This window comes from Narcine bancroftii, chromosome 4, assembly GCF_036971445.1.
Source record: "Narcine bancroftii isolate sNarBan1 chromosome 4, sNarBan1.hap1, whole genome shotgun sequence".
Classification (NCBI taxonomy): domain Eukaryota; kingdom Metazoa; phylum Chordata; class Chondrichthyes; order Torpediniformes; family Narcinidae; genus Narcine; species Narcine bancroftii.
The window spans coordinates 61,526,480-61,553,746 of record NC_091472.1 but is presented as its reverse complement, the minus strand read 5'-3'; the positions used below and the strand labels follow the sequence as shown (position 1 = coordinate 61,553,746).

The following is a 27,267-nucleotide window of genomic DNA, read 5'->3' as shown; positions in this document are numbered from 1 at the left end:
CTGAATACAATGGCTATGTCCACACTGGACAGAACACTTACGGGGGGGGGGGCATACCACCACAAAGCTATTGATACGAGTCTGATACGAGGCTCCAGAGGCTTCCGGCAGTTGCTGATCTTCTGCTTCAGCTGTGGCTCAAGGATCCCTGCAATGAAATCAAAGGTTCCACGACACATTCTAAGATTCTCACACCACTGCACATCATCGTATTTATCCATGACTTTATTCTGGAACACAAGTCCTTGAATTCTCTCCCTTTTCCACATTCTTCTGTTATGATGCACCTTTTCAAAATACCACATTATAGTCAGGCATTTTCTCCAGCGGTTTGTTTACACAGTTTGCCTCTCCTCCTCAAATTCTTCCCTGGTTATCCACATTATAGCAATAAAATTCTTCTCCCTAAGAGCAGATATATGAGCAGATATATGGGCTCCATTAGGCTCCCCCATTGTCTGCATCGACTTACAGATAAAGAGACTGATCAGACTGACTGTCTGGCGACAGATTCACACAACTTCAGGACATCCAAAACAACCTGTCTGATGTCTGACATTGTTCTGAAGAATTATGATGTAATTTCCTGTTTTTAAGTGTTACATCACACGGGATGTTTCAGGTTGAGGTAGAACATTCCGATCCCCGGGGATGAGTTGTATTCAGTGGAAAAGCAGTCAGTATCCCAATTAAATATGGTCGACTGGAAGCAGCACAAATGGCTTCCTATCCCAGGACACTGAATGACCAATTAACTGGGATGCCAGTGAAAAAATGGTAAGTGATTTGCTATTGTGATAAAATATATTCATGCCTTTCCAAGTTTTTCAAATTTATTTGCAACCTCCAAAAGAAAATTGTGGTGGGACTTATTCAAGAAAGTTACATTTTTTTCCCCCATTCAAAGCAAGATTTAAAAGTAAGTATGGTTTAAAAGAATGAATAGATTTGATTGATGGTTTGATGCATTTTATGCAGAAATCAGAATAAAACCAGTAAGTAGAAGGTTATGTGTCAATTTTATCCAAGGACAGCAGTAACAATGTCTGCCATGGTACAGACCTTTCTTTGATATGAAGATCCTTTTGCTAATTCAAGGCTCCAAAAGTAAAGACAGTAGCCAGACACTGTTTATTTTCAATAAGTGTTACTTGTTCAGCATGTATATTGAGCATGCAGAGCAAGCAAGTGTTAACAAGAAGCTTTAGTTCCTTATCAAAGCATCATCATTTATAACTTTTCTAATCACTGTTTGATAACAATGTTCAAATTAAAAGTGCTCTGTTTTTCTGGTTTCAAAAATGTATCACTGGTATCTCTAGAACAAGCCTCCACCAAGACTACTTTCTGAACACGGTCTGATATTTAACCTTGTTTGGAAACACAAGGGACTGCAAATGATGGAACTGGGAGAAAAAACAAACTGCTGGAGGAACTGAAGGATCAAATAGCCTTGTGGAGGTGAAAGGACATCGATGTTTTGTGTCATGCCCTTGCATTAGAACTGAGAGTGTAGAGGAGGGATATCTAGTATAAGGGTGAGGGAATAGGAGAGAAGCAGGAGCTGACAGAGGATAGGTGGATCCAGATAAGGACGGGAATGATGAGCAGATGCAGCCAAGTAGGAGGAAGTGAAGGGTGGAGATAGAAAGGGGCTGGAAGATGGTAAGTGGAGAGAAGAAAAAAGATGTAGATTCTGGAATCTGATGAGAAAGAAAAATGAGAAGTGGAATCAGATAGGGTGAGACAATAGGCAGAGAGGAACTAGTCAGTGGGGGAAGAGGATACCTAGTGGGTTGTGGGTGGGTGAGGTGTGGATGGAACCAGATGAAAGAGGGGAAAAGGCTGGGTAAAAGTGGGATGGATTGGAAAGAGGGGGACAATTGTCACAGGCCCTCCAGTTTGATAAACAACCATCCACCACTAAGTCAAGCCAAGTGTGTATCCAAATGGTTAATTTGTTATGGATGCTATCCTTCTGTTCCAGCCTACCATGTGGTTCCTTGTCAAAGGCCTTGTTAAACTCCATGTAGATGATGTCTAGCGCCCTGTCCTCATCAACCTCAAAAATATTCAAGCAAATTTTTGAGGCATTATTTCCCATACACAAAGCCATTCTGCTCTCTCTAATTGCCTTTCCAAATGCTAATAGGTCCTCTCTCAGAATTCCCTCCAATGACACAGTGATGTTACACTCAATGGTCTATAATTCAAGGTTTATTGCTGAACCTATTCTTCAATAAAGGAACAATATTCTCCAACCTCCACTCTTCCAAAACTTTCCCCTCTGTAGGGTTCCCACAATTTTTTCTTCGGGATTTATTTATCCTTACATGTTTTCAGACCCCAGAATCTCCTCTCTGTCATTTAGGTTGTCTTTGAGACATCACTATTAACTTCCACAAGTTCCCTCGCAGCCGTGCCATTTTCCAAGTTAATATAGATGTAAATATTTTTTTCAGTTCTTTCCCATTTCATGTGACCTCTTTAAGTGGCCTTATTTTCTCCCTAGTTACTGATTTGTGCTTAAAATATTTGGAGAATCTCTATGGATTCTCCATCACCAGATCTGTTAGAGCTATCAGGTTCTGCCACTTTCCTACTGATTTCCCTTTTAGTGAGGTTAGAAATAGGAGGATAAAGAGTTTAAAGAGATGGTGGAGGTAGGAAGGCTTCAGATATTTTAATCATTGTGCTCTTTTCTAAGAAAGGTGGGATCTCGACCAGCAGGATGGTTTGCATTTGAATTGGAGGGGAACTAATATCCTTGCAGGAAGATTTGCTTGTGATGTTCCGGGGAGATTTGCAGTAGGATGGGAACCAGAATGACAGAGCAGATAGTAGAGTTGGAATTCAAAGGCATTTGTGTGGTGGAAATGAGGTTCTCAGGTGCATCTATTTCAATGCATGGAGTATTGTAGGAAATGCAGATGAGCTTAGAATTATGACATTGTGGCCATTAGTGAAACTTGGTTACAGGAGAGGCAGTTCTGGCAGCTCAATGTTCCAGCGTTCCATGGTTTCAGATATAATAGAACAGATTTTGAGATAGCAAACCAGGAGAAACAGCAATAGTCTGTGTCTTCCACAATTTCTTGCCCTAACGAGATGTGAAACGCAAGATGAAAATGACATAAAAATCAAAGCCTCTCATTTTTAAAAAATTGGTATTGAAGATAACACAAATATTTTCAATGCTACTCAAAATTACTTCTGTGTTTCCAACAGCAACCATTTATTTGTTAATTTTTGGAAATGGAATTCACAGGCATAGATAAATTGTTGCCTCTAGCTAACAGAGAAAATAAAATTATTGAAGATGAGAAACAAAGAAAAATTTATTAATAGATCCTGATAATGAAACAAACACTAATTTATCAATTGGGACCTTACCTGGGTCATCTCATGCTGCTTATATTGTCTGCAACCATCAGAAAGCATTTACAGCACTTCATCTATCTGACATAAATGATATGCATGCCTCTGTATGGAAAGTGGTGCGAAGAGCACAACCTCTTTTTACATTCTGATCCAGCAGCAGTGATGCACTGTCTGGTGATACATTGTCTGGTGAATTACTCACTGTTAGCAGTTTTGTGGCTCCTGGATGACTGAATGAACTGGGGGATGGCATACAACTTACTTCTATCCTTCAACATTAGGAGAGGGTAATTTAGCATTGCATTTTCATCTGCTAAGGGTGATGGATTATTGCTGAATTAATTTGACCTCCTTCTTACATTTTCATGAATTACAAGTCACAATATTCAGAATAAAACCATCAATATCAAGGTTAAATACTTAAAATGTGTTAGGTCAGTTTCAAATCTCCATCTATGTACATCCATAAATAATGTTGAATATTTTAAATATTGATTAAAATATGTCTCTAACCATAGAGCATTGCAGCAACAGAAACAGGCCCTTTGGCCCTTCTAGTCTGATCCAAACTATTATTCTGCCTTGTCTCAGTGACCTGCACCCAGTGCATAGCCCTTCATACCTCTCCCATCCATGTGCCTGTCCAAATTATTCTTAAATGTAAAATTAAGCCTACACTCACCACTTTAGCTGGCAACTCATTCCACGTTCCCACCACTCTCTGTGTGAAGAAGTTATTCCTAATGTTTCCCCCTAAAGTTTTCTCCTTTCACCCTTAACCCATGTCCTCTTGTTTGTATCTCAGCTACCCTCAGTGGAAAAAGCCGACTACATTTATTCTCATAATTTTGAATACTCCCATCAAATCTCCCTCATTCTTCTACGCTTGAAGGAATAAAATCATAACCTGTTTAACCTTTCCCTGTAACTCAGTTCTTGAAGTCCGGGCAACATCCTAATAAATCTAGTAAAACTCTGGACCCTTGTGGTTCCATTATTTTCCCCTCCTTGAATTACTTTTTCCTTCATGATTCCAGCTTGATTTTGAAGTCACAACAGATTTTACCATTTTTCTTCTCTTTGTAGCCACAAGCCAGCTAAACCAAAATTCTTCAGCTGTTTCTCTTAATCTGAATAATTGTTGTGTCCTTATTATGAATCATAAATATTGTTCAGAGTAACTCCTAATTTCTCAAAATTATCTGAATCACTGGCCTCAAGCTTTATAAAGGTTTCAAAAGTATTTCTGAAAAACATTAATATCCTTGCCAGTTTTACTATTATAAAGCTACAAATTGTTTTAAAAATACAGACATGACTGTTTCCACATTCCTTTGTATCCTTTGCCACTGAATATCTTTTGTTGGCCGATGGAATATGTGTCACCAAGATCCTTGGGCCAGATCTTACAGGATGGGGCCTGAGGCCTCGAATTTCTGTCCTGCATCCCCATTTACCCATATTTACATGATATATACAGAGCCTGTCTCACCAGCCCTTTGTTCTTTGAGGGCAAGCATAGGTCCTAGACCAGTAAGTTACTTTTCAGTTTTAACATGTGGAAAATCTGGATATTCAGGGATATTAAAAATTATTATGACTTAAATCATTAAGATGAAAATAACTTTTTTAGAATTAAAAAAAAATTAAAACATAAAAACAAATGGAAATAATTGCACATACTAAATTAAAATAAAGTTAATAAACATGTAACTTACCTCTCCCTTTGCCACCTCTTTTGCAGACCTTGAATTCTTATGGAAGTCAGTACAGACCTAGATGCTGTACCAGATCAGGCTGCCAATATGAGATTCTCAACAAGAGAGACCCACTGGTGTCTTCCAGGTAAAAAACATAGGAACAGGTTCTATCCACTGAATCCCAGAAACATAGGCCCAAGGACTTATTTCAATTTTAATATCTGAATGCTAGCAGTCCTCTTTCGGACCAACTACCATAATTCACAAGATTCAACCAATTGTAATTAGTTCCAAGTGGGATATTTGTTTTTTTCTGTTATTAATGCAGCATGGTAGTTCCAGCCCACGAGCTGCTCCCTCCCAATTACAGCCAAATGATCTAAAAGCCCTGTATATTTTAAAGGATGTGCTGAAACCCGGAGCACTCAGAGGAAACCCATGTACAAAAGGGAGAACATACAAACTCCTGACAGACAGCGCCGGATTTGAACCCCGGTCGCTGGTGCTGTAACAACGTCGTGCTAACTGTTATGCCATGTCAACAGTAATGATGACCAGGTATGTCATTCATACATTAACATAGTTCTTGAAATTTATTTTCTGTTTCAGATTAATTATATTCTTTGTATTAAAATGAAATTTGTTAGTTTTCTAACCATTGATTTGCTTTGATCTCATTATCCTTTCTATACATGATTCCGTTCAAGTGGAATTATTAATATCTAATTCATACACTATAAAATTGTTGTACTGTTAATGTAATGGCATGTGTTAATGAAATCTCTTTCAGGTCAGAAATCACTCATAGAAACAGTCAACTGAATGATAAAATATGTCATTAAAGTAAATTGTACAAAGTGCTTACTGTTGTGTATACGAATGGAGATTAGCCCAGGCCAATGTATGGAAGGGTGCTTTTAAAACACCTCATATATAATTAACTTGACAGTCTCAAAGCTGGATTGAACACAGTTAATTTTTTCATAAAGGTGCAATTTGCTGGGCTTGATATTTGTGCTCTGCCTACGCCTGAAATTGTCCAAGCCCCTCCTGTGGTGAGCATGAGACCCATTGCTTGTACAAATGGAGGGTCAATACAGCTTTTAGCTACTTGCAGAAATTTGACTGGGATTGACTAAAGCAACCAAACAAATGGTCCTTAAAGAAGGCTGGAATTAAAAAGCAAGTGGAATCCAAATTTAAACTACATGCATGTGCTGGTGGTGCCTGAGCTTTGTGGTAATTTCCCTTCTGTACTTACTCAGTCAGATGTCTCCTTTTTTGAGAAGGGTTACCAATACAATCCATCTAAAATTCCCTCAAATGCTCTATTCTTCTCTGATAAAGGAATGAATGAAAGTGAAATTTTAATTGCTGCAGCTTTCCTAAAACACTAACAAAATTTGACGGGTGGCACAGATAGCGTAGCGATTAATGCAACTCTGTGACAGCGCCAGCAAATCCAGCCCGGGGTTCAAATCCCATGCAGTTTGTAAGGGGTTTGTACATTCTCAGTCTGGGTTTTCCCCCAGAGGCTCCAGTTTCCACCCACCATTCAAAACATACCTGGGGTTGTAGGTCAATTGGGTGTAATTTGGCAGTAAGGGCTCATGGGCTGAAAGAGCCTGTTGCCGTGCTGTATGTCTACATTTAAATTTTTAAAAGTACAATTAATATGTGATGAAGAGAAAAAAGTTAAGTATAAAAGAAAGAGAAAATAAGATAAAGAATAAATATTCATGATACAAAAACTGTGTTATTTCAGTAATACAGATAAATATTTAATGGTCTTGTGATGGTAATACAGGGAGATTAAAGAACCCATAAGATGTTGGAAAAACAGTTCTTGAACTGAGAGGTACTAGACTTTTGGCTTCTGTATCTTCGTCCTGAAGGTAGCAACAAGAAGAGAGCATGGCCAGCATATTGGGGATTTTTATGATGAGTGGAGAAGATCATGTATTTGTTCCAAAGTGCTTCTTCTCAGCAGGGATTTCACATTCTCTGTTGCTGTTTTTAGGTTGTTGATTGTCCTTTTCAATAGCTTAGTTGGCAGAGATGCAGCCAAGAATGCAGTGGATAGGGTGCTGCGTGATAGGGTCAAGGATGTTCCAGTATACATTGACTGCCTCTTTGCCCTTACAAAGTTCCCCTCCATTCATGGATCACAGCAGAGTATTAAAGGCCTACATAGACTTGATAATTGAAGAATCCAACTAGATATCCATACATACATTCAGCAGCACATCATTTTCTAAAGCCATATAGATGTTACTGGAATTTTAGTAAAATAATCCACAAACGTATTTGTACAGGTGAACAAAACCAAATGTTTTGTCAAATCATAACATTTTTCAAGTTGCATTAGGGTGTCAACCCAAAATGTCGACATACATATTTTGTCTCTGCAGCTGCTGTTGTTATTCCAGCAATGATTTTTGAAGACATTTTTTGTCTTGTTAACTTTATTTATTTCATAACTCAAGAAAGAAGAGTAAATTATAGGAATTTTAATCATTTTATTTCATTAATTGCAAATGTTTAAATGAATTCAATAATTTTATTTGATCAAGTTACGAAGAAGCAAAATATTTGTAATTTACCCTACCAGAAATTAATGGTTTCATTTTTCTTTTAAGACCAAATTGGTGTTAGAAATAGAGTGCTGTTTTCTCAGTATAGGTGCATGAAAATCTTTGGAAGTAGATTTCATGAGGTATCCATTCTGAAGTAAAACTGGAAAATGCCAGTAATCAGCTGGAGGATGTTTGGGATTTTCCTATTTGCACAACTGTCCTTTGGAGCTTGTGTATTATATGTCTTTCAAGATAAAAACTCAGTAAGGTCAAATGTGACTCTGCAATATTGAGGAAAATTGTCAATATTTTTTATAATGTTTTTATAGCATGCATCAATTTACTGTGTGCATTTTAGCCAAATTGCCTTTTCATGAGTTTGAAAGTTCTGAATCGTTTTTGTTCGAGTATGGTAATATTGTGGTTATGTTACTCCATTATCAACCCACAGCCTTGGCCAATAAAACAGGGAGTCAATTTCAAATACCACTGTGAGGCAGCTGAAAGATTTTAATTGATTAAATTATTGAGGAAAAGCTCATATCAATAATGGTGACTTTGGAATAATCACTTTATTATTAAGGCCAACAATTTCATTGTATCATGGTGGGGGTTGGGGTGGGGGGGGAATCTGCCATTATTGGGCCATTATTATTGAGACTCAATCTCAGTTGCATGGCATTGTAAACAGAAGAAACATGTGGTATACAGAGAACTAAATTATTTCATAAATTATAGATCAGATTAAAATTCTACTGTCCTGACAACATCAGGTTTAATGCTCTAGCCTTGCTTCTAACAATATTATGTTAGTGCAGCCACACTAAGGGCACCAATGAGATCAATGGAACATTCCCCATGTGTTTCCTGTAAGCAAAAGGACCAATCACAGTGCTGTATTAACACCCCAACAGTTTACTCTTATTACAGTTCTAGTCAGCAACATATGTACAGTATATTCACAATAACCTGCTCACAAATGTTCACTTTGTACCTCACAAAGACTATATAACACCAAAATCCTTTTATGTTTCCAGTCCAAAGGTGGTCAAAGGGATTGAATTTCAAAGTTGAGGTGAAGAATGACATCTAGACTCTTTTTTTTTAATTGAGTCTAGCATTAATGCTGAAGTCAAAGGGAATCAGAATGAAAGGTCATCACTGGGTAAAGTCAAATCAATGGCTTCTACAACAATAGAAAATAGGTCTAAATGTGAGAGACCGATCAAATTTCTCGCATCTATCCTCAAACCTTTCCACCGGAAATCTACCTTAAATAGATCATCTCTTTCCCAAAGAAATCAGGTTTTTCTGTCACCCACACCTCTGGTAATTATAATTTTTAATTTCTTCATATACTTGAGTGAATGACTTCATCTGAACTGGAAACAGATAGGATAAACAAATTTGGAAGATGCATTCAGGTGAGGGGGAAGATTATGATGGAATGGGTAGGATTGTGTCGAAGTGTAAAGCAGAAGGGATTAAATGACAAACAGGCATTGCACTGAAAAGGGGAAAGACGGTGTTTGTCAGATGTGCAAAGAAATATGTCATGCACTTGCTCCATGTCCTCAATGGCCATCTCAAGCTTCCAGGCGCGCATCATCCTGACTCACTTTTACACTCCCACATCAACCTGTCTGTCCTCAGTCTTCTCCATTGCTCTGAAGAGGCCAAATGTGAATCAGAAAAAAGAACATCACATATTCTATTTGGGAGTGGATATGGAATTTTCCATTTTAAGAGAGCCTCACCACAAATGCTCTCCTCCCATTCACCCGTCCACCTAGTTTTCTTCTTCCTTTGTTCATCCCTCCTACCCTCTCCCTAACATGATTCCATTTGCCCATCATTCCCTCTCCATTTCTCTGCATCTATTATCCAACAGCCTTTGTCCCATCCCTCCATACTGTAATATACTGGCAAAAACACAATGATGGAGGGAATCAGCCAGTCTCACAACATCCATAGGAGGTAAAGATATATTACCAATTTCCTTCAAGAGTCAAGATTTCCTATTCTGAATACTGAGTCCAGAAATAATAAATCTGTTCTTACAAATTTGGAGCTGCTTCTTAAGCAATTATAATAGTATTGGCGGCTAAGGACAGAGACATAACAGATGGATTCTTTTGTTTAATTAAATGTTGAGGTTATGCAAATATCAGATTCTCAAGAAATACAATTGATGGATAAATTTATGATTCAACTGAGATCTCACACAGTCACCTCCAGGTCCAAGTGAAGTACTTTGCTGTCACAAGATTCTGTTGATTCTGGAACCTGGAGCGAAAAAAAAAAACACAAACTGATGGATGAACTCAGCAGGTCAGGAAGCATCTGTGGAGGCAAAATCTTGCTACCTGACTTGCTGAGTTTTTCCATCAATTTGTGTCGATAAGAATATAGCAGATTAGTGTGAAGCAGTGCCAATGCTCAAATGATGTGGTGTGATCGCTGAGTAAGTTGGACATGGATTGAACAAGAACTGTAAGTCTAGGAATAGATGGGATTCTCTCACTGGTTTCACAAAAGCTAGATCTGTTGCAGAATTGAAGTCCAGATTTCAGATATCAGAGAAAGCTTTAAAAAGCAGTGGGAGAGATAGGTGCTCTTTGCATTCTTGTTAGCGACTGCAAGGGTGGGCTGTTAGTGGAGCAGAGAAGCCTTTAGGAAGCAGCGGGAGAGGTAGGTGCTCTTTTCAATCTCTCCATTTTCAATTAGCTGCAGCCAATAAGAAGAAGGGGAGCTCAAGTGGAGCGGCGAGTATAGAGTTACTAGTGTGGAGCAGCTAAGTGTAGGAGTGGTGGTCTGAGACTTTGACTCAAGAAGCTTCGGCGAACAGAGGCTTAGAAGGTACAACAGGTAAGGTCAGGTAATATGTTGGCATAGTAAAAGAGTAGACAGTGAGATGGCAACTAGGGCAGTGGAATGTCCCGATTTCAGGATATGAGATACTGGGAGGACACAATTGTCCCTGATGACTACATGTGCAGAGGTACATCCAGCTGCAGCTCCTATGGCCAAGTTAGGGACATCATAATGGACAGGTCTCAGGCACAGAGTCTGGCCCTTTAGCTAAGAAGGGAAGAAGAGAGTAATAGTGATTGTGGATTAGATAGTTAGGTGATAGATAGGAGGTTCTGTGAACAAGATCAAAACTCTTGGATGGTATGTTGCCTCCCAAATACCAGGGTCAGTGATGTCTTTGATCAAGTTTACAACATTCCCAAATGGGAGGGAGAGCAGCCAGATGTCATGGCCTACATTGGTACCAATTATATAGATAAGTGTAGGTATGAGTTCAGCAAGAGGGAATATAGAGAGTTAGGAAGGAAACTGAGAAGCAGGACCTCAAGGGTAGTAATGTCATGACTGGTGCTTGTACTACATGCCAGTGAGACTAACAATAGGAAGTTGTGGCAGATGAATGCATGGCTGAAGAGTTGGGGGTTCAGATTTGTAGATCAATGGAATTGTTTTTGCAGAACGTATAACATATACTAAAAGGCCTGACTATACCTGAACTGGAGAGGAACCAATATCTTGGCAGGCAGATTTTCTACAACTGTTGGGGAGAGTTTAAACTAGTTTGACATGGAGATGGGAACAAGAATGTGAGGGCAGAAAATAGAGTAGAAAAGGAAAGGTGCTGTGTGTCACATTTGTGGCCCGAAATGTGAAGTTAATAAAACATTAAACACAAGTTTATCAGGTAAACTTCTCTGGGTCTTTATTCTCCAGTTTCACTTTGTTCTCCTGCTTGTGTTCTTATCTCCCTCTCATACCACGTGACTTCCGGTACATCTCATACATATTCATTATCATGACATCCCTCCTTTAATCAGAAATAAACTTTACCTTCACTTACCAATATCCCTCGGAAACATACAAACATCGTAACTAATGGTTATACTATAACTCAACTACATAAAGTTTACTTCCTACAGCACTCATACATGCACTTTATGATATAAGATTAAATACTGTCCCAAAGTTCTTATTAAAATTATGGCACAAAGTCTTCGTATCGTTTGGGCACTTTCCGGTTTCGTTTCGGCCTGCCTGCGATATTGTCGTCGCTTCTCAGTTGTTCACTCTCGGCGTTGGAAATACTGCTCACCACGGCTTCGAGTGTTTCTGGCGCTCTAGTCACTTCATCAGGAGTGCTGGTAACTGCCTCTGGAACATCATCAGGTCTCTCAGTTTCAGCATCTCGTATTGGCCTTTCACCTCTTCGCTCGATGTATCTCTGGACTGGTACCTTTTTAGACTTGATACATTTCTCTTATACAGGACTCCAGTCGGAGACTTCACTGTCACCATACTGCCACTTCTGGATACGACAGTATAGGGTTGATAGTAATAAGGTGTGTCTAGCTTACCACCAGTTTCATGCTTCACTAGAACATTATCTCCTGGCATGATGTCTGAGTACTTGGCTCCACGTTTCGAATCTGTGTACAGCTTTGCTGCACCTTTCTTTTCAGCATCGTGGTCCCTCATCTCCTGGTCGTCTCGGATTTCCTTTATTTCTGGCATTTTTGTGCAGATTTTTCTCCCAAAAAATGCTTCTGCAGGACTTTTTCCAGTGGTTGCATGAGGTGTTGCTCGATAGACAGCCACATAAGATAGCAATGCTTCTCGCCAATTTTGTCCTTCTGCGTGTGCAATCCTCAGTCGTTTTCAATGGATTGATTTTGTCTCTCTACTTCTCCGTTGGCTTGCGGCCATTTCAGAGTTACTTTATGATGGTGGATACCTGTGGTCCTCATGTATTCCGCAAATGTCTCTGAAATGAATTGTGGACCATTTTCAGAGTATAATGTAACAGGTAATCCATATCTTGCGAATATCTCTGCTAATGCAACACCACGTACTCATAGTATCTGCTGTAGTAATCTATCACTACCATAATTGATTCACCCGTCGGTAAAGGTCCAAGAAAATCAACAGCTACGTCGATCCATGGTCCATTCGGGAGTTGCGTACTCCGGATCGGTTCTGGCGGATTACTCTTACTTGTGATTTGACATCTATGACAAGTTTTAACAAATCTCTCTGCATCTTTATCACAACTTGGCCACCATACCTTGGTCCTGAGGTTTTGCTTGGTACCAACAATACCTAGGTGTCCTTCATGTGCTAAGGATACGATCTTCAGTCTCAATCTTTGCGGTATCACCAATCTGCAACCTCTCAATACACACTGTCTGATGCAACAAAGTTTGTCTCAAATGGGAATGTAAGCCTTGTGAGTACACTTGTCCCATTGTCCACCCTGTATGCATTCTCTTACTTCCATGAGTTCTGGATCACGTTCGGATTCTTCTTGACCTCCTTTTGGTGTCGACTGAATAGCTACGAAGCGTACGAAGCGTACGAAGCGTACAAAGCTCTCTGTTTCTGTTCCCAATTCTGACTTGGATTGTGGACCTCCATCCTTCACCAATCTGGACAATGTTTGCTTTCCCTGCAATGTGGATTACTTTATATTTGTAGGGTTGTAGTCTGAGTACCCATCTCTCTATTCTGGCACATGGTTTGGATCTAGGTGCATATATCACCTCTAATGGCTTATGATCTGTGATGAGTTCAAATTCAATGCCGTATAAATATGCATGGAACCTCTCACAGGCCCAAACACGTCTGAGTGCTTCTTTCACTGTCTGAGAGTATCTTCTTTCCACATCTGATAACGATCTGCTGGCATAGGCAATGATTCTTGGTCCTCCATCATGCATCTGGACCAACATGGCTCCTAAACCAACCCGGCTGGCATCCGCTATGACTTTGGTTGATGCCGCCGGATCGTAATATCCAAGAGTTTTTGCATCTGTCAGGCTTTGCATCAGCGCTGTGAACGCTTTCTTCTGCTCAGATCCAAAATGAAAAGGTACACCTTTCCTGGTTAGTTTCCTTAGTGGTTCTGCCACTGTAGCGAAATTAGGAATGAACTTTGCACAAAAATTAACCAATCCCAGGAAACTCCTCACCTCTGTTGCGTTCTGAGGTGCACGTGCCTCTGCAATAGCTTTCACCTTGGCCTCTGCAGGGTTTAGTCCTTTCCGTGTAAGTCTGTGTCCCATGAAGTCCATTTCTGACACACCGAACTGGCACTTGTTTCCATTCACGGTAAGGCCTGCCTCCTGTAGTCTAGATAGTACACGCCTCAACCGTTTGTCATGCTCTTCCTTCGTTGGTGCATGGACTATGATGTCGTCAGAAATGTTAGCAACTCCAGGAATGCCTTGAATCACTCGATGGATTTCATACTGGTAGATCTCCGAAGCTGCATTAATTCCAAATGATAGTCTCTTGTAACGATACAATCCACAGTGAGTCACAAATGTAGTTACATCTCGGGAACCTGGATCCAGCTCTAATTGATGATAGCCCCATTTCAGATCAATTTTTGAGAATATCTTGCTGGTAGTTAGTTCTTGAAGTATTTGCTCCACTGTTGGTATAGGATGTCATTCTCTAATTATAGCTTCATTGGCCATTCTCGTGTCAACACATAGTCTTATGTCACCCTTTGGTTTGGGCACAATCACTACAGGACTGACCCATTGTGTCGAATGTTCCACAGGTTCAATAATGTCTTGTTCGATCAATTCTTTAATTTTGGCTTCGACTTTCCCACGAAGTCCAAACGGAGTTCGGCGCATTGGTTGTGCCTTGGGTTTGACCGTTTCATCTACCGCTAGCTTCAATTGTCGACCTTTCAGCTTTCCTATTCCTTGGAAGACTGCGGGGAATTCATGCTTCATATCCTCATATGATTGAATTGAATTGACACAAGCTCCAATATGAAGTATTGCCAGGTCTTGCGCTGTGCTTCTACTCAGCAATGGTTCTCCCCTCTCTTCTATGACCATAAACTCTGCTTCGGTGTACTTATCTCCAGCTTCAACAGTTGCAGTAAAACATCCAATGGTCTGCAATGGCTTGGTTGCTGTGTATGGATACAGTTTCTTGGAACACTTCTTTGAGTTACAGATGACCTTTTTCCTTTTCAACTTCTCCCATAAATGTCGATCAATCACATTACTGTCACTGCCTGAGTCTACAATGACCTGAACTGTCACTCCACCAATGATCACTGGGACCTTCTCATGATGTACTTCATTCAACGTGAATTGGTAACAAATCTGTCCCTCCTGGGTATCATCATCGTCACCGTCTATCTGGCGAATGGTATCTTTCTTTCCAGGATACTTTCCTTTCCCCCAGGCTTTGCCTTTGGAAGTTGTACTCTTCCTCTTCTGGTCTGCATTGGACTTGCTTTTGCACTTCTTTGCAAAGTGGTCCTTACCTCCACACTTTCTGCAAACTTTGCCTTTGGCCGGGCAATATGGGTCTTTTCCAAAGTGACCTCGGTTTCCACATCGATAACACTCCACGTCCTGTGTCGACGTATATCTTGGCTGATTATGGCGATGTGAGAGCCTCTTAATTTGCTGGCTTGAGTTGTCTTTCAGGGTCATGGTATGAAATTGCCCTTCAACAACCTCTAATGCAGCAGCAATGGCTAAAGCATCGGTGAATTCCAACTCACTTCCTCTTTCCAGTAGACGTCTTCTGAGTTTATCTGATCTGCAGTGCTGTATGACTTGATCCAATAATTAGTTTTCCAAATCAGCTGGCATGTAATTGCATCCAACAGCTAGCTGGCATAGTCTCGTCACGTACTGAGCAATTGTCTGGCCATCTTCTTGTCTCGTTCTCCGAAACAAATGGCGTTGAAATGTAGCATTCGGTGTCACTACATAGTGTGCATTTAATGCATCTACCGCTTTCCGGTACTCATCCTTTCTTCCAGTATTCAAAAGTGTCTTAAATGTTTCCCGAACTGCAGGTCCTGCGGTGAAAAGAAGTAACGCCCTTCTCTGTGCTTTTTGTTCAACTATACCGGTATCTAGAAATAGGCCACGACTGTCGGCGTAGGATTCAAATTCTTCCAGCCATGCCTTCCACTTCACACTTACTGTGCTTGCATCACCCGTTGGGTCAAAATGAGCAATTCCACTATGTGTTAGAAAGTCACCGTTTGCACCAGCCATGAGGAAATATTCCAGCCCCAAAAGTACTGAGTCACAGAGAAAATTCTTATCACCTTGAAGTTGTCTGTAATCCTCTGTAATCTTGTTTAGTCTTTAATTTTCTCCAAGCTTCTTTCATCCTCGTCGCCAATGTCACATTTGTGGCCCGAAATGTGAAGTTAATAAAACATTAAACACAAGTTTATCAGGTAAACTTCTCTGGGTCTTTATTCTCCAGTTTCCCTTTGTTCTCCTGCTTGTGTTCTTATCTCCCTCTCATACCACGTGACTTCCGGTACATCTCATACATATTCATTATCATGACACTGTGGATTTGCGAGGAAGGACAGACAGGGAGGGAACCATAAATGTAGTAAGTTGGAGGGTTTGAAATGTATCTATATCAATGCAAGGATTATTAAGAATAAAGGGTAATAACTTAGAGCACAGAGCAGTACATGGAATTACGACGATGTGGCTATTACAGAGACATGGCTGATGCAAGGACTGCATTGACTAATGCAGGTACTGGGGTTTAGATGTTATAAAAGGGATTGGATGGGTGTAAAAGAGAGGGGGTAGAATTATTGGTCAGGGATAGTATCTCACTGAAGAAAGGGAGGATGCTGTGGAGGGAATTTCTATTGAGTTAGTGTAAGTGGAAGACAGAATAAGGAATGGATTGATCACTGTATTGGGACTAGTCTATAGGCCCCTAATAGCCTTTGGTGCACTGAGGAACAGATTAGCAGGCAGATTTTAGAATAGAGCAGAAAGAAAAGGTTTGTTGTGATGGGAGACTTAAACTTCCCAAATGTTGACTGGCACCTCCTTACTGCAAGACGAATAGATGGGTCGGAATTTGCTAGGGTTGTTCAATAATGATTCCTGACACGGGTATGTGGACCAGCAGACAGGGAAGGCCATACTTGATCTCATACTGGTTAATGAACTTGGTCAGGTGACAGACCTCTCGGTGGGGGACCATTTTGGTGATAGAGACCACAACTCCCTGAGCATAGTTATGGACAAGGATAAAAGCAGACGGAATGGGAAAGTGTTCAATTGGTGAAGGGAGAATTATGATGGGATGAGGCAGGAACTTGGGAAGGTAAACTGGGAACAAATGTCTTTAGGAGGAAGCACAGAAGTAATGTGGAGGATGTTTAGGGACCACTTGTGTGGGGTTCTGGATGGGTTTGTCCCACTGAGATGGAACATTTAAATTAAATTTTAAGTATAGACATACAACATGGCAACAGGTCATTTCGGCCCGTGAGTCTTTGCTGCCCAATTTGCACACAATTAACCTAAATCCCTGTATGTTTCAAATGGTGGGAGGAAACCGAAGCCCCGGAAAAAAACCCATGCAGACATGGGGAGAACATACAAAGTCCTTCAAGATAGTGCAGGATTTGTACCTTGGTGCCAATTGCAGGCGCTGTAAAGACGTTTGGCCTGGAAGTCAGCCTGAAGAAAACTGAGGTCCTCCATCAGCCAGCTCCCCACCATGACTACCAGCCCCCCCACATCTCCATCGGGCACACAAAACTCAAAACGATCAACCAGTTTACCTATCTCGGCTGCACCATTTCATCGGATGCAAGGATCGACAACGAAATAGACAACAGACTTGCCAAGGTAAATAGCACCTTTGGAAGACTACACAAGAGTCTGGAAAAACAACCAACTGAAAAACCTCACAAAGATTAGCGTATACAGAGCCTTTGTCATACCCACACACCTGTTCGGCTCCAAATCATGGGTCCTCTACCAGCATCACCTACGGCTCCTAGAACGCTTCCACCAGCATTGTCTCCGCTCCATCCCCAACATTCATTGGAGCGACTTCATCCGTAACATCGAAGTACTTGAGATGGCAGAGGCCGACAGCATCGAATCCACGCTGCTGAAGATCCAACTGTGCTGGGTAGGTCACGTCTCCAGAATGGAGGACCATCGCCTTTCCAAGATCATGTTATATGGCGAGCTCTCCACTGGCCACCGTGACAGAGGTGCACCAAAGAAGAGGTACAAGGATTGCCTAAAGAAATCTCTTGGTGCCTGCCACATTGACCACCGCCAGTGGGCTGATATCGCCTCAAACAGTGCATCTTGGCACCTCACAGTTCGGCGGGCAGAAACCTCCTTTGAAGAAGACTGCAGAGCCTACCTCACTGACAAAAGACAAAGGAGGAAACACCCAGCACTCAACCCCAACCAACCAATTTTCCCCTGCAACTGCTGCAACCGTGTCTGCCTGTCCCGCATCGGACTTGTCAGCCACAAACGAGCCTGCAGCTGACGTGGACATTACCCCTCCATAAATCTTCATCCGCGAAGCCAAGCCAAAACAAAAGAAAGACGTTGTACTAAATGTTACGACAACAATGCCTAGATGATAGAAAAATGGGAGAAGGAAGCATACATTAAATTTAGGAAGCAAAACACAGGCAGGGCTCATGAGAATTATATGGTAAACAGGAAGGAACTTAAGAAAGGACTTAATAGAGCCAGAAAGGAACATGAGAAGGCCTTGGCAAATTGGATTAAAGAAAACCCTAAATTGTTCTATGCTTAAGTGAAGAACAGAAGGATGATGAGAATGAAAGGTAGGGCTGTTTAAGAATAAAGGAGACCACATGTGCCTCGAGGCAGACAAGGCTGGGGAGTGAATAATTTGCTTCAGTATTTACTGGAGAAAAGAACCTCGGTCAAGGTGAGGTCAGAACAAGCTTTTGTGCTGGACAATGTTGAGATTAAGAAAGAGGAAGTGCTGGATCTTCTTAAAAGCATTAGGATTGATAAATTCCCAGGACTGGATGAAATATAGGTAGTCCTTGACTTCTGACCTACGTGAGTTACGTCCACCTGCACATATGAACAAATTTTTAAAAATATCTTTGTTCAAACTACTGCATTTTGTATTAAAAGTACTGTATACAGTGGTCCCCACTCCCAGTGGCAGCCTGAAGTCTGAGGTCCCCGTTTGCCGCAGCAGCCCGAGGTCCCCTTTCCCGGCGGCTGCCCAAGTTCCCTGTTCCCCGACTTACAGCCAACCCGAGTTATAACCAATCCTTTGGTCCCCATTATGGTCATAGGTCGTGGAGTACCTGTATTTCATGTTGCTTTGAGAAGGGAGGAAAGAGACTGCTGGGGCATTAGTGATGATCTTTGTGTCCTCCTTGTCCACAGGGCGAGGTGCTGGTGGATTGAAGAATGGCAAATGTGGTCCCCTTGTTTAAGAAAGGTAGCAGGGAGAATCCAGGGAGTTAGACTAGTGATTCTTACATCAGTGGTGGACAACCTAAAGGAGAAGATTCTTAAAGACAGGATTTATGAGCATATAGAGAAGAACAGTCTTCTCATGGTAGTTATGAAGGGAAGGTCAATTGAGCCAAATTGAGTCCTTAAGGAAGTAACAAAAAAAATGATGAATGTAGGGTGGTAGATATGGTGTATATGAATTTTAGTAAGGCATTTGATAAGGTTGCCCTTGGGCAGTTCATTCATAAAGTCATGATTCATAAGATCCGTGGAACCTTGGATTGCCTACAAAAGGCAGAAAGTAGTCATGGGCAGAAAGTATTGTGCCTCAATGTCAGTGACTGGTGGAATTCCACAGGGATCTACTCTGGGACCCCTGCTCTTTTTGAATTTTATAAATGACCTGGAAAATGAACGAAGTAGAGGGATGGATCAGTTAGCATGCAGATGATGGATAGTGTGGAAGGCTGTCGTAGGTTACAAAAGTCTATAGACAGGATGCAAACAAGCAGAGGATGGAGTTCTATCCAGATAAGTGTAAGGTGATGCATTTTTGTAGGTCAAACGAAGGCAGAATACATGGTTAATGGTAGGATATTTAACAGTGTGGACGAAAGAGGGACCTTTGGGTCCAAATACATAGATCTCTTATGTTTACTGCACAGGTTGATAAGACACTTAAGAAGATCTATGCTATGTGTGGCTTCATTAATTGGGGTACTGAATTCAGGAGTCATGAGGTAATGTTGCAGCTCTATATATCTCTGATGAGATGGCACTTCAGTTCTGGTCACCATATGACAGGAAAGATGTAGAAGCTATGGGGAGAGTGCAGAGGAGGTTTGCCAGGATGTGGCCTGGATAGGAAAAATATATCTTATGAGGCAAGGTTAGCAGAGCTAGGGCTCTTATCTTTGGAGTGAGGAAGTATGTGAAGTGACTTACTGGAGGTCTACAAGATTATGAGAAGCATAGATAAGGAAAACTGTCAGCACAAAGTGAAGGGAGAAAATTTTATGGGAGACATCAAGGGTAGGTTTTTACACAGAGAATTGTATGTGACTGAAATGCATTGCCATTTGTGGTAGTAGAGACTGGAACAATAGGTGCATATAAGAGACTCTTAGACAGGTCTATAGATGAAAGAAAAATAAAGGATTATGAGGTAGAGAAGGGGTTTTTTTTGTTTTTTTTTGGGGTTTTTTTGTAAGTATACATGGGTCAGCACAACATTATGGGCTGATGGGCCTCTACTGTTCTATGTTCTACTGTATTTTCTATTCAACTAAATCATCAGTTTACAATTTTCCATTACACCAGGATCATCTGTAGATGGAGAACATTTGAAAATAAATCACGTACCAGTAAACTTTTTTCAAGGTGCCACTGTTAACAATCCAATTAATTAGCTCTTGAAAGAATGTGAAATTCACAGTGAAGGAAATGTGTATCACATTTCAGTTCTATGGTTAATTCAGGGAGCTTTCTTAAAGTGGATTTTGAAATGTGCAGTAGCAGTAACATTCAACTGATGAATTAATAGAATATGGATGACCAAGATCTGTTTTCCTGATGCATGTTCGAGAGCATCTACTCTTGCTCAGCAGAACTGTGGAGCTCAGTGAGAGAAAATGTGAATAACATCATGCCATTGAGTTAAAAACATTGAACAAAAATCATTCCTTTTCTTTCAATTCACACTTATGTGATGGTTAGACCTCAAGGTCAAGGTGCATCAGAATATAGCACAGACCTAGAGCTAATCTGACTCAGGTGAAAAGTTGGGGGAGGGGTGGAGGATTTAAACAAGATTGGCTTGTCCAAAGAAGAGAATAAGCAGATGAGAAGCTGGGGAAAATATTTTAGTTAAAAAGAAAAGTAAAATCAAAAGGACAGGTAGGAGCAGGGCAAAGAGAAAGGAAAGACTGGTGGTTTAAATTGCATTTATTTCAAAGCAAGAGGCCTAAGTGACAAGGTGGATGAACTCAGGGGTTGGACTAATGGACTAAAATATTATTGCTATAACAGAAAATTAATTGAGAGAACAACACAACTAGTATCTCAATATTCTAAGGTGAAGATACTAAAGACACGACAGAGATACAAGTAAGAGGGGTGTCTTTTTGATGAGAAAAAACAGTGCTTAAATGGAATATTCTTGGTAGAGGCTTAGAAAAAAAAAGGAATGAGGTGTGCAGGGAAATTGTGGATAGCTATAAGAATAATAAGGTAGTATTACTGTGAGATTTTTAACCTCCCTAATATTGACTGGGTCACTCATAGTGCAAAGGGCTTGGACTGGGTCAAGTTTGTCAAGTGTATCCAAGGGAACTTCCTCAATGGCATAAACCTGAACCCTTTCTTCGGGAACAAGATAGGACAAGTGCCTGAAGTGCCTGCGTAGGTGTGCATAACCCAATTAGTTTAAAAAGTTATGGAGAAATATAAGGTACACAGTCAAGGATCTAAGATGGGACAAGGCCGAATTTTGGAGAAATTCGGCAGAAATTGGTAGCAGTGATCAGAAGAAACTATTTGCAGATAAAGGAGCAGCTGGCAAGAGAGAGGCTTTTAAATGTAAGACAGCACAGGTTCAAGCACAACACGTTCCTAATAGGTGAAGGGCCAATGTGGCAAGTTTAAGGAACCTTGGTTGATGAGGGATATTGAGACTCTGATCAAGGTTAGACTTAGCAGTCTGGATCAAATAAATCTCTCAGTCAGCATAAGAGGTGTGGGAATACACTTAAGAGGAAAATCAGTAAGAATAAAAGAGGTTAGGAGATAGATCAACCAGGTAGAATAAAAGAATATTCCAAGAGATTTGTAAGAGAAAAATAAAAGGATGTTTAAGGAGATAGTCAATCCTATTAAACATCAATATAGCCATCTTTGTGTAGAACCACAGGAGATGGGTGCATTATTAATATTTCTCATCAATCTTTTCCGTGGAGAAGATTATGGAAAATAAGGAATTGAAATAAACGATTTGCAATGTCCTGGGCTATGTATGAGGTACTGGTGAGGAGGTTTTGATGCCTTTAGAGTGCATTAATGTGGAAAATTCACCAGGGCCTGACCAAATGGATCCTTATGGGAAATGTGAGCACTTTTGTGCGAATAATTCTGACGCAAAGTCCACAGACTGTACAGGCTTTAATTAGCTTAAACTTGCACATACCATTTTCAGTATCTTTGCTGGCTCCATATGTCTGGCTCTCCAAAGGGGCCAGCTCAAGTCTTTATACAGGTTTGTAATTGACACCCGGCACATGGGCCCAGCCTCCCGGGTTGCCTACTTGCAGATACAGTAGTTGCCCAATACAGTTGGCTGGTAGGAGTGCAGCCAGTGTAGTGGTTGTATCACCCCAGGAAGCAAAGGAAGACATTTCAGAGGCTCTTCCAGGGGTATTTAAGAGGTAGTTGGACTCAAGTGTCAGAAGACTTGAGGATGGCTAATGTTGTACTATTATTTAAAACAGGCAGCAAGGACAAGCCAGGGAACTACTGACCAATGAGCCTGAGGTCAGTAGTTGGAAAGTTTTTGGTGGAAATTCTGAGGGACAGGATCTATCAGCGTTTCGATAGGCAGGGACTGATTACAGGCAGTCAGCATAGCTTTGTGCGACAGATTCTGTCTCGTGAGTCTAATTTGAAGAGGTGACCAGGATGCTTGATGAGGGCATGGCAGTTGATGTTGAATATATGGAGTTTAACAAGGCCTTTGTCAACTATGCATTGAAGATTAGTCAGGATGACTAGATCACGTGGGATCCAAAGTGAGCTGGCTAATAGGATTTAAAGCTGGTAAAATGGAAGCTAAAGAAGAAAGTAACATTTCATCATTCAAAAAGCATTTGGACATGCACTATATATGGGTTGGAAAGGTTTATATGCATAGAGACAACATGGAGGCAAATGGGAGTAGGCCCGAACACCAACTTGACTCATGAGCCAAAGGTCTACTCCTTGCTGTATAACTATAACAATCTGATGAATTGATAAGCAAATTGACAGAGTATAATTCCACTTCAGGAAGCAAAGTTTTCAAATTTCAGGGTAAAGTTTTCTGCCAATATGTAAGAACTCACTCCAAATCTGCAGAGTACAAAAATAGGCCCTTTAGTCCATTGATCCCACACTATAGGTTTAAGGTAATGAGATGAATGATCTGAGGGGTGTTTTTCACACAGAGGATGATGGGTATATGTAATAAGCTGCCAGAGAAAGTGGTAGTTTCCCCTATAATCATACTGTTTAAAAGACATTAGGGCAAGTGGATGGATGAGAAAGGTTTAGAGCAGTGGTTCTCAACCTTTTTCTTTCCACTCACATACCACTTTAAATATTCCCTATGCCATAGTGCGCTGTCATTAATAAGGGATTGCTTAAGGAGGTATGTGGGTGGAAAGAAAAAGTTTGAAAACCACTGTTTTAATCATACCTAATTAACTCGATATGTTCACGGTTTCCTAACTCCAAAGGAAATGAGCCAATGACAATTTTTCTCAAGCAAAATATCTCAGTAACAATTGGGTCTAGAGCAGTGATTCTCAACCCTTCCCACCCACATACCACCTTAAGCAATCCCTTACTAATCACAGAGCACCGATGGCATGGGGAATATTTAGTGCTATGTGAGTGGAAAGAAAGAAGTTGAGAACCATTGATTTAGAGGGATATGTCCCAAATATAAGCAAATGGAATTAGCATAGACAGGCATTTTGATCATCATGGGTGAATCAAGCCAAGCCACCTCTACTGGCAATGCATTCCAGATAGCAACCACTCTCTGTGCAGGAAATAGTCCCCTCAGATTCCCTTTAGAGTTCATTATTCTTAACTTCGCCAATGCTTTCTTGTTTTTTATACTCTGCCATGAGAAAAGAATCCTGCCGCTGATTTTTTTTTCTCATACAAGTCCAGACCTGGGAACATTTTCTTGGAAATATGCTGTGATCCATCTGAGCAAGAGATAAGGAAATGTTAATATTTTTCAAATTCTTTTTGTGAAATGATTCTGAATGCTCAGTTGTTGTGTGCATTCATGGAATCAGAGAAAAGAGCCTGAAAGTGAGTGAGACACAGGTTCAAGCTGCCAAATTTACTCCTGTTTTTCACTCTTTAGTTAATTTATTCGCATGTTCTTATGCTCCTATTTAGGTGCCAACTTTCAGAGGAATAAATCAGTATTTCACTGCATACTTGAAGTGTATTCAGTGTTTTTGGGACGAACCTGCAAGCTTTGAAGTTGGAACCTGAAATAGTTATACCTTAGTACTTACAATGGAGAAGACATTTTACACCAATTTAGATCTAATGCAGGGAGAACCTCTCTTATTTGTTTCAATGAAGATATTAGCTGTAAGGGATTGATGTAGATATTATTTTTAAAAAATAATTTGTCAATCATATTAAGTGCTTTTTATATATTATTTACATTTCTGTAAACATTTGAAAATCTAATTGTTTTCTCTATTATTTAAAATTTATTAATGTTTTTAATTATTTGAGACAGTCAGAGATATTTATTATTTAGTGCTTTATATAGTGTTTTGATAGTTTTGACATTTTCAGCTAAACTGGGGATATGACTCCAGCTGACAAAGGATTTCATTTTTTTTTAGCAGCTCTTGTTCTGACAATCTCCACATATCTACTCGTGTAATCTATAATTATTTTAGACATACAGCACGGGAACAGGCACTTTCAGTCCATGCTGTCCAATTACACCCAATTGACCTATAACCTTGGTATGGTTTTGAATGGTGGGAGGAAACCGAAGCACCCAGAGGAAATCCACTCAGGAAGAAACTACAAACTCCTTACAGACAGTGTGGGATTCAAACCCCGGTCACCAGTGTTGTAAAAGTGTTGCACTAAATGCTATACTAACCATGCCACCCTGTTGTGTTGTGGAAGGCCCTGTGATGTCATAGGGCATGGTCATGAGGGATCAAAAAACTTGAAATTTCCAAGTATTTACTCCATTTGGAAATCAGCAATGTTCACAGGCAGGTCTCTGCTGTGTGCAAATTCAGGTCCTATATGCCTGACAGAAAATGCTTTATTACAGTCGTACACACTCATAAATTCAACTGAAATCCTGTGTACCAGCCCTGAAATTCCTCAAGGCATGATCTCAGTGATACATGTGATTGTCTTTGTAGTACTTTGTTGCTTTGCTGAAGTTCTGCTTTTTCCTTTGGTTTTATAACATCCTTTATCTTGATCAAGTCCGTACCTCAATTGCTAAGTGTGGTTTCTTCATTACCAAAGCATAAGTTTGCCTTTTAGAACTACATAGTGGCTTTTATTACCCAAAATCTTTCACTCGGTTCATCAGTTAACATATTCAAGTTTAAGCTAAGGACTCAGACTTGGAACATTGATTTATGCTTTCTATGGATGCTGCGTGACCTGCTGAGATTCCCCAGCACTTCTGGATACTGCACTAGGCTATACCACCTGTCTTAATTACCTCAATTCAGAATGGTCGGTTCATTTTATATTCCTTCTCAATTTGCATTTAAAGTATTTGCTTTTGACCCTATTCCAATCTTGATATTAAATCTGATCATATTTCTCATGATTTTTTTTTGTTTTCAGATTAACTAACTCTAATTAGTTGCTCATCTTGAAATCTAGTATAACCTGGTGATTAGTTCGTCAGTTCTTTAATATCCAAAAAAATATACCTTTGTCCATGATATCAGGCTAATTGCCTTTAAAATGGATAATTTCTTTCAGAAAATTGTGTCAGCCCTTCGACTGGCTATGGAATACAAAGGCAACCAGGAGGTTTGTATTACATTTGAAATAAACAGAAGCTGGTAACATGCATGTCAACATTCCCATGAATTCCCCAGATTTTCAAATTGCAGGCCATGGATCTGATTGAGCTGTCAAGCTGGATATGCATTTCCATAAAACATTTTTAATCATTCACTTCAGCTGTGTACATTTGGATTGATCATGTTGAACATGACCAGCTCATAACTTTGGTCCCCTCATAATTGCCTTTACCTGAACCAATAGAAAGAGCCTATCTTGTTGGCCTTTTGCCTCACGGGAGCTTAGTCTAAATGATAGTTAAGCTGTGAATGGTGCAGTGTTGAACTTCTGCCCCGGAAACATCCAACAGTCTTTGAGAGAGGTTGAATTGGAGGCAGATATTTGACAGCCGTCAAAGATGTGGTAAATTTTAAACCTTTTTATGTTCAGACAATTAATTAAAATTGAAGCAAATAAAGTAAAAAAATTTTAAAAATTGAATTATTTAAAAATAAGGCTAATTCAAAGCACAAAACTCTTGAAAATAATAAAAAACATTGTGAACTAGAGCAAAATAATGTTTTAAAAAGTACTTTTTTTTTCCTTGCTGCTAATTTACTGGTCAAAAATCTCATTGGGAAGAAAGAGAGTTGTTGAGATTTCAGGTCTAATAATTAAGGTTTGAGATGCAATGCCATAGTGTAACACTGGAGAATGCTAGCAAGGGTGTGCCTCTCCATTGGACACCACATGGAGTCCAGTAACAATTCTTAATAAAACTTTTAGCCTCTTAGACCTATCAGCAGTTTCTTGATTCTGACAACTTGCAAGTAAGCCTGAAGCTTTTTAAATTCTGATGTTTGGAATCACAGCGACTCTGGTTGACCTTCATATTATTGTCTTTGGATGCTGTTATTCTTTCTTAGTGATGAATTCCAACATTTTGAAGATGGCTGATATCTCTAGTTCTTTTCCATCTGCCCCTTTTTAATCAGCAATGATGTAATTGCTCTGTTCCAATTTGTTGCACGTGTTTCAGAATCAAGGGAAATTCAGAAGATCTTCTGCCTCTGCAACCAGATCTATAAGGATCCCGGGATACAATCTTTCATATCAACCTTTTAATTTAGTGATATTAATCACTTTAAGGACCTGTGGTCATTAAAATCTTATATCCCCCTTCATTTCTCCCATAATAATATGCCTGTAGCAAAAAAGACAGATGCAAAATATTTGTTTAATACCTCAGCCATTATAATTTCCTATTATGATTTTTCTAGTCACTGTGTCTTTGGAATCACACTTACTATTGCAGCTTCTTTTCTAGGGAATGAACCATGCTTTCTTGCCTTGAATTCCTAGTAGGTATGGCTACTTCAGATGTACATTTTAGAATTGTGTCCTCTATACCCCATTTGCAGAGCTGCATATCATTTGAAGACAAACACAGAGGTTAGGTGTTGTTCATAATACAGAAAGTAATCTGCTTTTTGAACATGATTGGCATTATCTGAACTTTAA

General features: G+C 40.1%; 1 long non-coding RNA gene across 1 annotated transcript in view; it reads left to right on the top strand.

Annotated features, from left to right (window-relative positions):
- Window positions 1-656: 656 nt before the first annotated feature.
- Window positions 657-27,267, top strand: part of LOC138759857 (uncharacterized) — a 41,565-nt gene continuing 14,954 nt past the window's right edge. The window contains exons 1-3 of the long non-coding RNA XR_011355157.1: window positions 657-777; window positions 5,126-5,226; window positions 5,485-5,639. This is a non-coding gene — a long non-coding RNA (uncharacterized lncRNA). The remainder of the gene's footprint in view (window positions 778-5,125; window positions 5,227-5,484; window positions 5,640-27,267) is intronic.